Here is a 12,659-nt window from a genome sequence, read left to right as displayed (position 1 = left end):
CTCAAACTTGTGATCCTTCTGCCTCAGCCTCCCAGGTAGCTGGGATTACAGACATGAACCATCACATCTTGTTCAATACAACCATTCTATTAGAGATTGCTATAAGGTCAAGATAAAGACTAAGAGGACACGAATGGGTGTGGAAACTTCAAGGATGACCATCGAGGGTGACTCACAGTCTGGATTTGCTCAGGAATGAGGTGGTTCCTGGAATATGTAACTTTCAATCTTAAAATCTGGCGAAGTTCTAGACCTACCCACAACACCATCAAGAATGACAGTGGCTTCCGTTATGGATGTCAATGACATGGACAGAGGCTGTTTCATGGATGCTGGGGACAGAAGCCTTTCGGAGTAGGTCAGGACAGGATGGGTGAAGAGTTGGGGACACCGAATACCGTCGTGCCTCACTCTCCATTTGCCTATAACCAGCACACATCACTCACATGTGTCATGTGACCTCCAGATCCCTCCAAATACCTAAGACTCTGTAAGTAGTGCTAGACTGCCCTGCTTAGGAAATGACGACAAGAAAAATGCCTGGGCATGTCGGGTATGGTTGTGACGTTTTTCCAAATACTTTCAGTCTACGGTTGGTTAAATCCGCGGATTTGGACCCTACAGAGAGGCAGGGCCAAGTATATAAACAACTCTCGAGAAGCTTTGTCGCAGGAACAAGGAGAGAATTGTGGTCATGGCTGGAGGGGATACGAAGTCCAGGAAGTAGGTTTTTATGACAGGAATCAATACAGCCTGCTCGTGTGCTAATGGAAATAATCCAGGAGAGAGAAGATTCTTGATAATGCTGCCCTTTCCAGAAAAGAGATAATCTCCCAGAAAAGCCCTCCAGCGGTTCCCACAAGGAGCGGAGGCTCCCTGCCAGGCCACCGGAGCTCCCACAAACAATGGGCCAAGTGACCCAGGCAAGCAAGTCCTTTATTTAATCCTACAGGCCAGTGACTCACACTTCTATAGCCGCTCATATTTTTGGTCTACTAAAGGTTACTTGCTGCTAACCTAATGAGTGGGTTGCAGAAGGTTACCAAAATGCACTATTCATACACTAAAATTACCCAGGACTCCTGTTGCGTCCTGCGCTAAGAAACCTGCCTGCCTCACAGCGCTTAGTGACGCTGTCAACCCTAACCCTGCAGATGGCCAGAATGTCACAATTCGGGGGGTGGGGTGGGGAAGGGCTGACGGTCAATGTCACCAGAGTATCCCAAGACGGGCTGTGGTGTTTCTCATTACTGATGGTCTTGATAGTTTTATTATAAAAGTCTCTTTTAGTTTAGCTTTACCATTACCCATGTAGCTTTTCGTGAGTTGTCAGTTAATTTTATGTCCATAGTCTTCCAGATTTGTATCAATAATGTTTACCCTCTAATTTTCCTCTCTTTACTCACAAGCCTATATACGTTTGGTTTTCAAATAGGAATCATTTATGTCCCTATTTCTTATAGAGAAACACGTCATGGGTGATAAGCTGCTTATGAATTAGCAGCCACTTTGATAAGTTTGTTGGTTTGTTCTTGTTTTTTTGAGACAAGTCTCACTATGTAGCCCAGGCTGACCTCAGACTCACAGAGGTCCTCCCACCTCAGCCTCCTGAGTGCTGGAATTACAGGCAGGCACTACTATGCCCGACATAGCTACTTTAATAAAAACAATTACATTATTGAGTTATTTTTAAATTTTTAGAAAATTGCTTTATTGTACAAAAATCCTTTACTATGTTCATATTCCTCCAAAGCAATTCATTTGTGAATCCTGTACATTGCAATCAGCATAATAAATCCAACATATTTTCCCTCTTTCCATTCTTTGTATTCTCCTATTTTTCCCTCTAGAGGGGACAGGAGGGCACAAAGTCATGTCCTACCCACAGGGGCTTCAATCCAAGCTCCAGGAGCCCTCATCTGGAGGAGATGTTGAGGCTTCTGGGGACAGGCAGAGTTCACAGCTCTGAGAGGTGTCAGCCACCACCTATCCCTCCATCCAGCTGCCCCTGCCAGTGCCCGCAGCTGTCCCTCTCTTCCAACCCAGAGGACACAGCGGCTTCACCCCTCAGGGCTCAGCTCCCGTTTTCTGCCTACGTCTTTCTTTCTTCTTCTCTGGCTTCTCTCTCTTGCCCCAAGCTTCGCTGTTCTAAATATAGCTCACAGCAGGTGTGCACCGGGCAGGAAGGCGGGCCCAGCTGTCCCCAAGTTTGGATTCTCTCCACCTGGCCTTCAGGAACCCTCACTGGGGGAGGGTAGCCCTGCTGGGTCAGGGCAGGGCTGGGATCTGCCGAAGGGCGACTCCTGGCTCCTGAAGCAAAGCTGGGGTTTGCGGGGGTTAGGCTCTCATCGTGTGGCTAGGCTGGTCTTGAACTCAGAACGATCCTCCTGCTTCAACTTTGGAGTACTGGTATTGCAGGCCTGCGCCACCACCTGGTTTAATTTTTATTTTTATCAGTACAAGTTTGTAGTATAAAATGATTTCATCCCTTTTAGGGAGTCGGTGCATGTACATAACACATCTTAATTCCTTTCTGTCCCCTTCCCCTACCCTCCTTCTCCCATCCCTCCATCTGTTGATCCTCTTTCCATTTGAAAAAGATCTATCTAAATAATCTACTTTCAATTACTTATTTTTATTTTGGCCTTTACATTTTATAATCTGCACTTTATATATTTCATGTAAGGGAAGACATCACTTTTAAGCTTCTATGTCTGATTTATTTCACTTAACATTATGGTCTCAAGATGCATCCACTTTCCTAAAAATGACTCAAGTTTATGCTTCTTTATGGCAGAGTAGTACTCCACTGTGTGTAAATACCACACTTTCTTTATTCATCTGCTGATAAATAGGCTGCTTCCAAAATTTAGCTGTTATGAATTGTGCTGCTCTAAACATGGGTATGCATGTGTCACTGTAATATGATGCCTGATACTCTTTCTGAAAGACACTTAGAAGGGGAATAGCTGGGTCAAATGGATATGAACATTGTCACTGGTTCCCTCTGTACTGTGAGCCTCTCGTCATCCTGCCCAGAAGTCCCCAGCAGTATAAAGGACCTGGCACCACATGTGCTGGGAGGCAGGAAGTGGTGAGGTGTGGTCCCCAGAGTGGCTGAAGGTCACTTGACTGTGTCATGTGAGGAGTGCACAGTGACGTTTTCTCCTCTTACAGCAGAGGCAGGGGACAGTCCCTCCAAGAGGCCTGACACAGGTCTGAGCTTCCAAAGAGTGCTGAGGAGCAAGCCAAGTGTCTGAGGGTCAGTGGGAGGCTGGACGCACGGGTCTGCAGGGAGGACTAATCACACAGGGCCTGCCGTACCACAGCCGTAATGCTCACGAGTGCCACAGCTTCCCATCCTGCCCTGCAGGACCCCAACCCAGCACTACAGCACCAGTCAGTGTGCAACCCCAGATCAATACCCCATCCCCAAGATGCACTGCTTTCTGTCCTGCCTGAGGCCTGATAGCAACTCCTCCTCCTCCTCCTCCTCCTCTTCCTCCTCCTCCTCCTCTTGAGGCTGTAAAATCCTTTCCCGGCCATTGTGTTGGTTAGTTTTCCACTACTGTGACAAAACATCTGGGAAAACCGAAGGAAGAAAGGTTTATTCGGACTCACAGTCTGAGGTGTCACTTCACAAGCAGCCGGGGCCACCCACGCAGGCTGTGTCAAAGCTGGGCATGGCGATGGTGGGAGGAAGGTGTCACCTGCATCTTCCCCAAGTCACCACAGTCCCCAGACACCAGGCACAGGGTCAGAGGCTCCATCCTGCTCCACTGAACACCAGTCTCGTGGATAAACCTCCCTTGAGAGGGAGACGAGCTGGTTGTCATCTGCTGTCCTTCCTCCCTCACTTTCTTTCCCTCTCCTTCCCACCCTCCCGTTTTCTCCCATCTCCTCCACTTGGTACCAAACTCTGGGGTGTGCACAGAGAAAGACTGGAACTTGGGGCAGCCCGGGGAGAGTCTGCCCGCGCTGTTCCACGCGGCTGATCTTATCCCCAGGGCTGAGCCCGAGTCTCACAGGTGCTTTGTAAGCCTTTCACCCCTGCACATGGTTTCTTTCCCTCTTTTGGGTGCCAAGAGCCTGAGACCCTTGTGAGGTTCCCTGCTCCGCCCTGGAGGCTGCAGATTCAGGTCAGCGCTGAGTGAGAGCAGGAGTTTTTCTGCATGCGGAGCTGTGGGGATTAAGGGCTTTTGCAATAGTTCCCATCGTGAGGACGCCTACTCCGAGCGGGTGGCCTTTGGACACTATTTCAGATCTTCAGATCCAGTGCTGTTCAAGCTCCAGCGTGCAAAGACTCATCAGAGGAGGCTTTTTTAAAATGCAGATTTTAACCGAGGCAGAGTAGGCAAGGCCCTGGGTTCCTGGTGACTCTGACAAGCTCCAGGAGGCAGTGGCTTTGCGGCCGCACACATCGCTGAGTCCTGAAATGACGCGTGAGGGGCTCAGCGGTCACAGACCCAGAGTCCCCAGGGAGGCAGTGAAAGGTCCCGGCAGGAGGCACTCACGAGATCGCACCGCCATCGCCTAGGAAAGCGAGCCCCGCACCACTAGAGAGGCCTTGATTCCAGAGAAACACAAACTGCAGACTTTCAGCTGAAACCTTCTGATTCTAAAGCATTTAAACATTCGTAATCAGTACATGCTGCAGTATATAACGCCTGCAGTCCTTGGGTGGAGCTGGGGCATGCACATAACGCGTATTCATTCTTTTTTTCATCCTCTTCCCTTGCCCCTTGTTCCCCTCCCTCCATCTCTTCATCCCCTCCCCATATGAGAAAGATGTATCTCCTTATTTCCTACTAGCAGCCTTCTACTCTGCTCTCTTTTTATATTTTGTGATTCTCATATAAGAGAAGCCATGCGATTTTAACTTTGTCTGATTTATTTCATTTAACATTGTGGTCTCAAGGTGCCTCCATTTTCCTACAAATGACTCGAGTTTATGCTTCTTTGTGGCAGAGTAATACTCCACTGTGTGTAAATGCCATATTTTCTTTATCCGTTCATCTGCCGATGGCCATATATGCTGCTTCCTAGATTTAGCTATTATGAGTTGTGCTGCTATAAACATGTGATGTCTTTGGGTCTTTGGGGAAAATACCTGGGAGAGGAATGACTAGATCAAATGGAATTTCTAGTTTTAATTCCTTGAAGAGTCTCCATACTGGTTGCCTTAGTGGTTGTACTAGCTTACATTCCCACCAAGTTTGGAAGGGCTCCCCCCATCCATCCCCTGCACCCTCGCCCACACTTGTTATCTGACTTCTTGATGATGACCATTCTTTTGGGGGTAAGGCAGAATCTCAGTATTGTTTTAATTTGCTCTCTGCTGGCGAAAGACGCTGAACATTTCTTCGTGTATTTTTTGGCCACTTGTATTTCTGTGAAATGTCTATTCATTTCAGTTGCCCATTTTTATATGCATTTTTTGGGGGTGGAGTCTACTTTTTTTGAGTTCTTTATATATTCTAGATGTTGATCCTTTATCTGAAGAATAGCTGGTAAAAAAAAAAAAATGTTCCCATTCTGTAGGTTGTCTTTTCACTCTACTGGTTGTTTCTTTTGCTGTGCAGAAGCTTTTGATTTGACACAAGCCCATTTGTCACTTCTTGGTACCATTTCCTGTGCAACCAGGGCTCTGTTCAGAAAGTCCTGGCCTGTACATGTGACTTCAAGAGTTTTATCTAATCGTAAGACATTTTCAACAAACTCAACTTTTAACAGCTTCACTGAGGTATGACTGATGTACCACAAACACTATACATATACAATTTGGTAGATTTTTACATGTTGTATACGCTTGTGAACAAATTCACTTTGGGAGGGGGGTACTGGGCATTGAGCTTGGAGGCTTCACAATGAGCAACATTCCCAGCCCTTCTTTTATTTTGTATTTTGAGTCAGGATCTTGCTGAGCCTCTACGTCCCCTAGCCTCTCCTTCCACTGCTGAGCTCAAACAAGATTCTCCTGATTCAACCTCTCTTGTGTTGGTATTCTGGGCCCACACCACCAAGCCAAGCTCAAACTCAAACTTTAAAATGCTCCTCAGCACAATAGTTCCCATCGTGAGGACGCCTACTCCGAGCGGGTGGCCTTTGGACACTATTTCAGATCTTCAGATCCAGTGCTGTTCAAGCTCCAGCGTGCAAAGACTCATCAGAGGAGGCTTTTTTAAAATGCAGATTTTAACCGAGGCAGAGTAGGCAAGGCCCTGGGTTCCTGGTGACTCTGACAAGCTCCAGGAGGCAGTGGCTTTGCGGCCGCACACATCGCTGAGTCCTGAAATGACGCGTGAGGGGCTCAGCGGTCACAGACCCAGAGTCCCCAGGGAGGCAGTGAAAGGTCCCGGCAGGAGGCACTCACGAGATCGCACCGCCATCGCCTAGGAAAGCGAGCCCCGCACCACTAGAGAGGCCTTGATTCCAGAGAAACACAAACTGCAGACTTTCAGCTGAAACCTTCTGATTCTAAAGCATTTAAACATTCGTAATCAGTACATGCTGCAGTATATAACGCCTGCAGTCCTTGGGTGGAGCTGGGGCATGCACATAACGCGTATTCATTCTTTTTTTCATCCTCTTCCCTTGCCCCTTGTTCCCCTCCCTCCATCTCTTCATCCCCTCCCCATATGAGAAAGATGTATCTCCTTATTTCCTACTAGCAGCCTTCTACTCTGCTCTCTTTTTATATTTTGTGATTCTCATATAAGAGAAGCCATGCGATTTTAACTTTGTCTGATTTATTTCATTTAACATTGTGGTCTCAAGGTGCCTCCATTTTCCTACAAATGACTCGAGTTTATGCTTCTTTGTGGCAGAGTAATACTCCACTGTGTGTAAATGCCATATTTTCTTTATCCGTTCATCTGCCGATGGCCATATATGCTGCTTCCTAGATTTAGCTATTATGAGTTGTGCTGCTATAAACATGTGATGTCTTTGGGTCTTTGGGGAAAATACCTGGGAGAGGAATGACTAGATCAAATGGAATTTCTAGTTTTAATTCCTTGAAGAGTCTCCATACTGGTTGCCTTAGTGGTTGTACTAGCTTACATTCCCACCAAGTTTGGAAGGGCTCCCCCCATCCATCCCCTGCACCCTCGCCCACACTTGTTATCTGACTTCTTGATGATGACCATTCTTTTGGGGGTAAGGCAGAATCTCAGTATTGTTTTAATTTGCTCTCTGCTGGCGAAAGACGCTGAACATTTCTTCGTGTATTTTTTGGCCACTTGTATTTCTGTGAAATGTCTATTCATTTCAGTTGCCCATTTTTATATGCATTTTTTGGGGGTGGAGTCTACTTTTTTTGAGTTCTTTATATATTCTAGATGTTGATCCTTTATCTGAAGAATAGCTGGTAAAAAAAAAAAAATGTTCCCATTCTGTAGGTTGTCTTTTCACTCTACTGGTTGTTTCTTTTGCTGTGCAGAAGCTTTTGATTTGACACAAGCCCATTTGTCACTTCTTGGTACCATTTCCTGTGCAACCAGGGCTCTGTTCAGAAAGTCCTGGCCTGTACATGTGACTTCAAGAGTTTTATCTAATCGTAAGACATTTTCAACAAACTCGACTTTTAACAGCTTCACTGAGGTATGACTGATGTACCACAAACACTATACATATACAATTTGGTAGATTTTTACATGTTGTATACGCTTGTGAACAAATTCACTTTGGGAGGGGGGTACTGGGCATTGAGCTTGGAGGCTTCACAATGAGCAACATTCCCAGCCCTTCTTTTATTTTGTATTTTGAGTCAGGATCTTGCTGAGCCTCTACGTCCCCTAGCCTCTCCTTCCACTGCTGAGCTCAAACAAGATTCTCTTGATTCAACCTCTCTTGTGTTGGTATTCTGGGCCCACACCACCAAGCCAAGCTCAAACTCAAACTTTAAAATGCTCCTCAGCCAGCTGGCCAAGCACAGCTGCAGACCACATATGAGCTACAAACCTCCCCCTCCATCCTGTGAAGTGGGATTTGCCGTTCCTACTTTCGGAGGGTTACTCGGGGACCAGAAAGGGAAAGTGACTAGCGTGAGGCCACACAGATAGGAAGGAAGCAGTCAAGGTTCAAAATAATCTGTGTGACCCCAAAGTGGGCCCCTTTACTTCATCTGCCGCTGAGGGAGGTGGGAATTCTACCACTGAACCATCAATGCTTCTGCCACAAAGGAAAGTCTCTGGGCTTACTTACCTCTGGGCTGTAGGAGTAGAGGGCGACTCCCTCCCTCCTTTTCCATCTCTAAAGTACAGAGCGGCCCGGCTCACACAGTAACCCCAGGAGAAGGCAAAGCAGCTCCTGCTGCAAGCACAGAGGTGCCTGGGAAGCAGGCCGTGTATGGGTGATGGTCTTAAATAATCCTTACAAATTACTTATGTACAATTGCACGGAGGGCATTTTAGAAAGAGGCGGGGCACTCTGTTCTTCTCCTCCGGGCTATATGCCTGTTAGCCAGCCAGCCAGGAAACTACTGATCTTAGAGTCTGCACCAACTCTCTCTCTCCAGTCCTCAGTAACCATCACAGAATGAAGCTCGCAGGATGTAAAGATACTGCTCAGAGAATTAGCTCTGCAGAGTTTAGCGGTAGGGACTGGTAAAGGTGAATAATGTTTAAATAAATGTGAAACTCAAAAACAAGCTAGAATCAATAACATCTGGATAAACACGGTGCTACCACAGCAAAATGTAGGCCTGGCCTCAAAGATGAGAAAAGTTAACACCCAGAACCTGTGGACAGTAGACAGTGGAGATCAGGCAGGGTGGAGCCTGCCTGGAAATCCCAATACTTGGGAGGCGGAGGCAGGAAGATCGCCACAAGTTCAAGGCCAGCCTGGGTTACATAGCAAGTTCAAGGACAAGCTTAAGCCACATAGTGAGACTTTTGTTTCAAAAAAATGAAAAATTAAAAAATAGTGTAGACCACTGGGTGCAGCCCAAAGCAGAAGTGTTAAGTTCCATTGCGTGTTCAGCATTATGCACTTGCATCAGGGTGACATCATGTGATTTGGGGATGGGGTCACCATGATCAGCTGTTTCTTCATCCGTATTGATCAACAACAGAGATGCCTTTAGGATCCATGTCTCAGCAGCCCCATTCCATCTGTGTTAGACTCCCCAAATCCCAGCAGTCAGGAGGCTGAGGCAGGAGAATTACCAGGAGTTGAGGCCAGCAAGGGCTCCACAGTGAATTCAAGGCCGTATTGAACAAAAACGTGTGTGTGTGTGTGTGTGTGTGTGTATTCTCCCCACTTTGGGCTAGCCGTTATGGCTCCTTTAGAAGCTGAAAAAAGCACTGCTAATGACATCGTAAAATACATCAAGTCATACTTTATTTCCTCAATTAACAGAATGAAGGGAGGGAATAAACAGCCTCATACCCATTCTTCTCCCCTCCATTGTTTCTTTCTTAAGAAACAAACACATGGTTTCATTACCAACAAGCCCAGAATAAATTAATAGGAGCTGAAATCCATGAAATTAGATTCACTTTTCTAATTAGCAGGAGGGTTTGCAGATACCGGGTGGTCTTTATCAAGGGCTCTCTTCTTCTCAGGAAGGGAAGCTCTGGTCCTGATCTCTGAAGATGAAGCCCTCCCCTCTCGCAGTCTACAAAGGACTCTGATTAAAGTGGAAATGTGAATTTCCTCTGGCCACCTGGAAGATCATTTTGAAGTTGTGAATCTGGAGTAAATTCCTCATTAATTCCACCCTGTGGTTGGGAGATTGTGTGATAGAGCAATTTCCATTTTCAAAGGAAGTGTCTTTTTACTAATAACGTCCTCCGATGAATTGGCACCCTTCTCTGCAGAGTTCAAAGGGATGTTGAGACTTTTTGTCTTTAATTCCAGTATCCCAGCAAGAGGAAAAGGGGTTCAGGAGAGAAAGCAACTGCTTTCTAGATACCCAAGTGAGGGAGGTTGAGGTCAGGGGACCAGAGGCCAGGAGAGATGAATAAGTCACCAAGGTGTCCCGGCAGGTCAGTGGCAGCCCCAGGTTGTCCCAACTCTTATTTTATTCCTTACCTCCAGCCACCCAGACTCCATAATTATTTCTGAAAAGTCTGGCACTGACCCATAGGGCTGGAAGCAAGGACTCTGGAGGTCTGATCTTGCCTCTTTTAATAATTCACTAAATGACTTTAAAAAGCAAAGTTTGCTCAGTAAATGAATGGGCCCCCTGTCCACAGCAGCTAGGTGTCCAAGTCCAGCAAGTCCTTCACTCATGCATACCATCAGCTAAGGGACGGGTTTTTATTGTGCACCTACTATGTGCCAGGCACTGTTCTGGGTGCTGGGGATACAGAAATATACAAAATGGGGGGAAATCTTTGCTATCATAAAGATTATTCTAGTGAGAAAGAAAATAAGAGGGGGAAAAAGCAAAATATGTATTGTGTTAAACAGTAATAGATGATAGGGAAATAATATGCAAGGTTGTGGGACTGAAAATGTCAAGACGTGTGAGGGACTGGGTTTTTAATTGGGGTGGCCAAGGAACAGCACACAGAGAGCCAGGAGGAGATGCTCACAATGGTCCTGGGTGAGACATGAGACCAGATATGTTCTGCAGTTTCTTTTGATTAAAGTCAAACCTCTCTGCCTCCGCTTGTGCATTTGAGAAAGTTTTCTTCAGAGAGGTTCAGGAGTTGAAAAATTAATTGATATGTGGACTGAGTTAAATAGGGTCCCCTGCCAAAACCCATGTCAACCCAGAACCTCAGGATGTGACCTTATTTGAAAATGGTGTCTTGGCAGATGTAGTTAATTGTCCGTGTGGTACTGGAGTAACATATGTTCTGAGGGTGAGGACTGATGTCCTTAGAAGAAGGGCTGTACAGAGACACAGAGGACACACATGGGGAAATTGGGGTGATCTAGTGACAAGCCAAAAGCCAAGGGTTGCCATGACCACAGAAGGGAAGAGTCACGTGACAGACTTGTTGCATACACACCAAAAGGGTCCAACCCTGTTGGCACCTTGAACTTGAACTTCTGGCCTCCTGAACTATGCAAGAATAAGTTTCTATTGTCTTTAAGCCACATACTTTATAGTCATTTCTTTAACAGCCCTAGGAAAACAAAGATTTGGGCACCGAGAGGTAGTGTTGCTATACTAAATGCATAAAATGTGGAAGGGCTTTAGAATTAGGTGATAGATAGAAACTGGAAGAATTAGATAACAGAATGTTGAGGTAAATGATAGGAAAATCTACATTGTCTTAAAGAGGTTGTTGGTAGAAATATAGACATTAAAGTATATCTAAAGGAAGTAAAGAGAAAGAGAAAGCATCTATCATCTTGGAGAAAATATATATCATGCATAGAATACTGGTAGAAATATGAACATTAACTGGGCAGGGTGGCACACGCCTATAATCCCAGCTCTCAGGAGGCTGAGGAAGGAGGATCACCATGAGTCTGAGGCCAGCTTGGGATACACAGTGAGTTCAAGGCCAGCCTGAACTACAGAGTGAGACCCTGACTCAAAAAAAAAAAATGAACATTAAAAATATCTTTGATGATGTCTCAGATGGAATGAGGAGCACATTATTCGAGACTGGAGGAAAAGTCCTGTTGTTATAAAGTGGCAGAGCACAGACTGAACTTTGTTCCAGTGTTGAGGGAAAGCAGAACTTATACATGATGAACCTGAATATTTAGCTGAGGAGATTTCCAAGGAAATTATGGAAGGTGCACCCTAGCCTCTTGCTGCTTGGAGTAAAATGTGAAAAGAAAGAAAGAAGTTTAGGAGGTACTACAAGCTAAATGGAACGAAAACTTGATGATTTGGAAAATGTGCAGCCTATTCATGTTATAGAAGGGGTGCTCTGGGGAGAACCCCAGGGTGCAGCTGGACACCCTTCTGCTGACCTTAGATATTAGATTCATGGGCCCAACTGTCCTTCTCCACAAAGCCAAAATGAAATGGGGGCATCCACGTAGGGTCTTGTGGCTAATGATGCAAACCCTAATTACCTATGTGGATTCTGATAATGTGAAACCACCAAAAGCACTACCAACTTGGACCAAAGGAAATAGGACAAAAAAGAAGGAAGGATCCCAGAATCCTGAGCTTCTATGGGCAGGAAGCCAGCCAGCAGCACTTCCCAGCTGTTACTATGTGTTATACTTCAAGAAAAGGGACAAAGGACATAGGAACCAGAAGGCTGCCTGTGTTTTCACTAAAGAAAGTGACATCTAAAAGGTTAGGGCCCCTGAACAGCAATCCCTGTCACCCACACACAAGCCAGAAGCAGAGTACAATCAGAAGATCACAAAGGAAGGGCTGATGTGGCTCCTTGGGCAGTGCTCATGCTGATCCAGAAGAAATTAAATGACAAGCTACTGACCTCAGCACACTTAACATATGATGGTTAGACAGGAACAGGATCTTCCCCAAACTGCCCTCCATTTTAAAATGGGGTAGGTAGAAGGGGAATACAGTTTCTGTCCCATAGCAATTTTAAAATCTAGCCAGGCAAGTATTATCATTTCCCTCAACTCTAAGTATAAAGAGTATTTCTCAACACTTAAGCAAGACACAAGGACAGACTTCCAGTTCACCAATGGCAAACAGTAGGGCAAATGAGGATAAAAAGGCCGATAGTGAACCACCAGGACACCCTGAACTCAAAGCACAGAGAAAG

Source organism: Fukomys damarensis, unplaced genomic scaffold (assembly GCF_012274545.1).
Source record: "Fukomys damarensis isolate Sample0158 unplaced genomic scaffold, DMR_v1.0_HiC HiC_scaffold_25, whole genome shotgun sequence".
Taxonomy (NCBI): domain Eukaryota; kingdom Metazoa; phylum Chordata; class Mammalia; order Rodentia; family Bathyergidae; genus Fukomys; species Fukomys damarensis.
Note: the sequence above shows the minus strand (reverse complement) of the source record.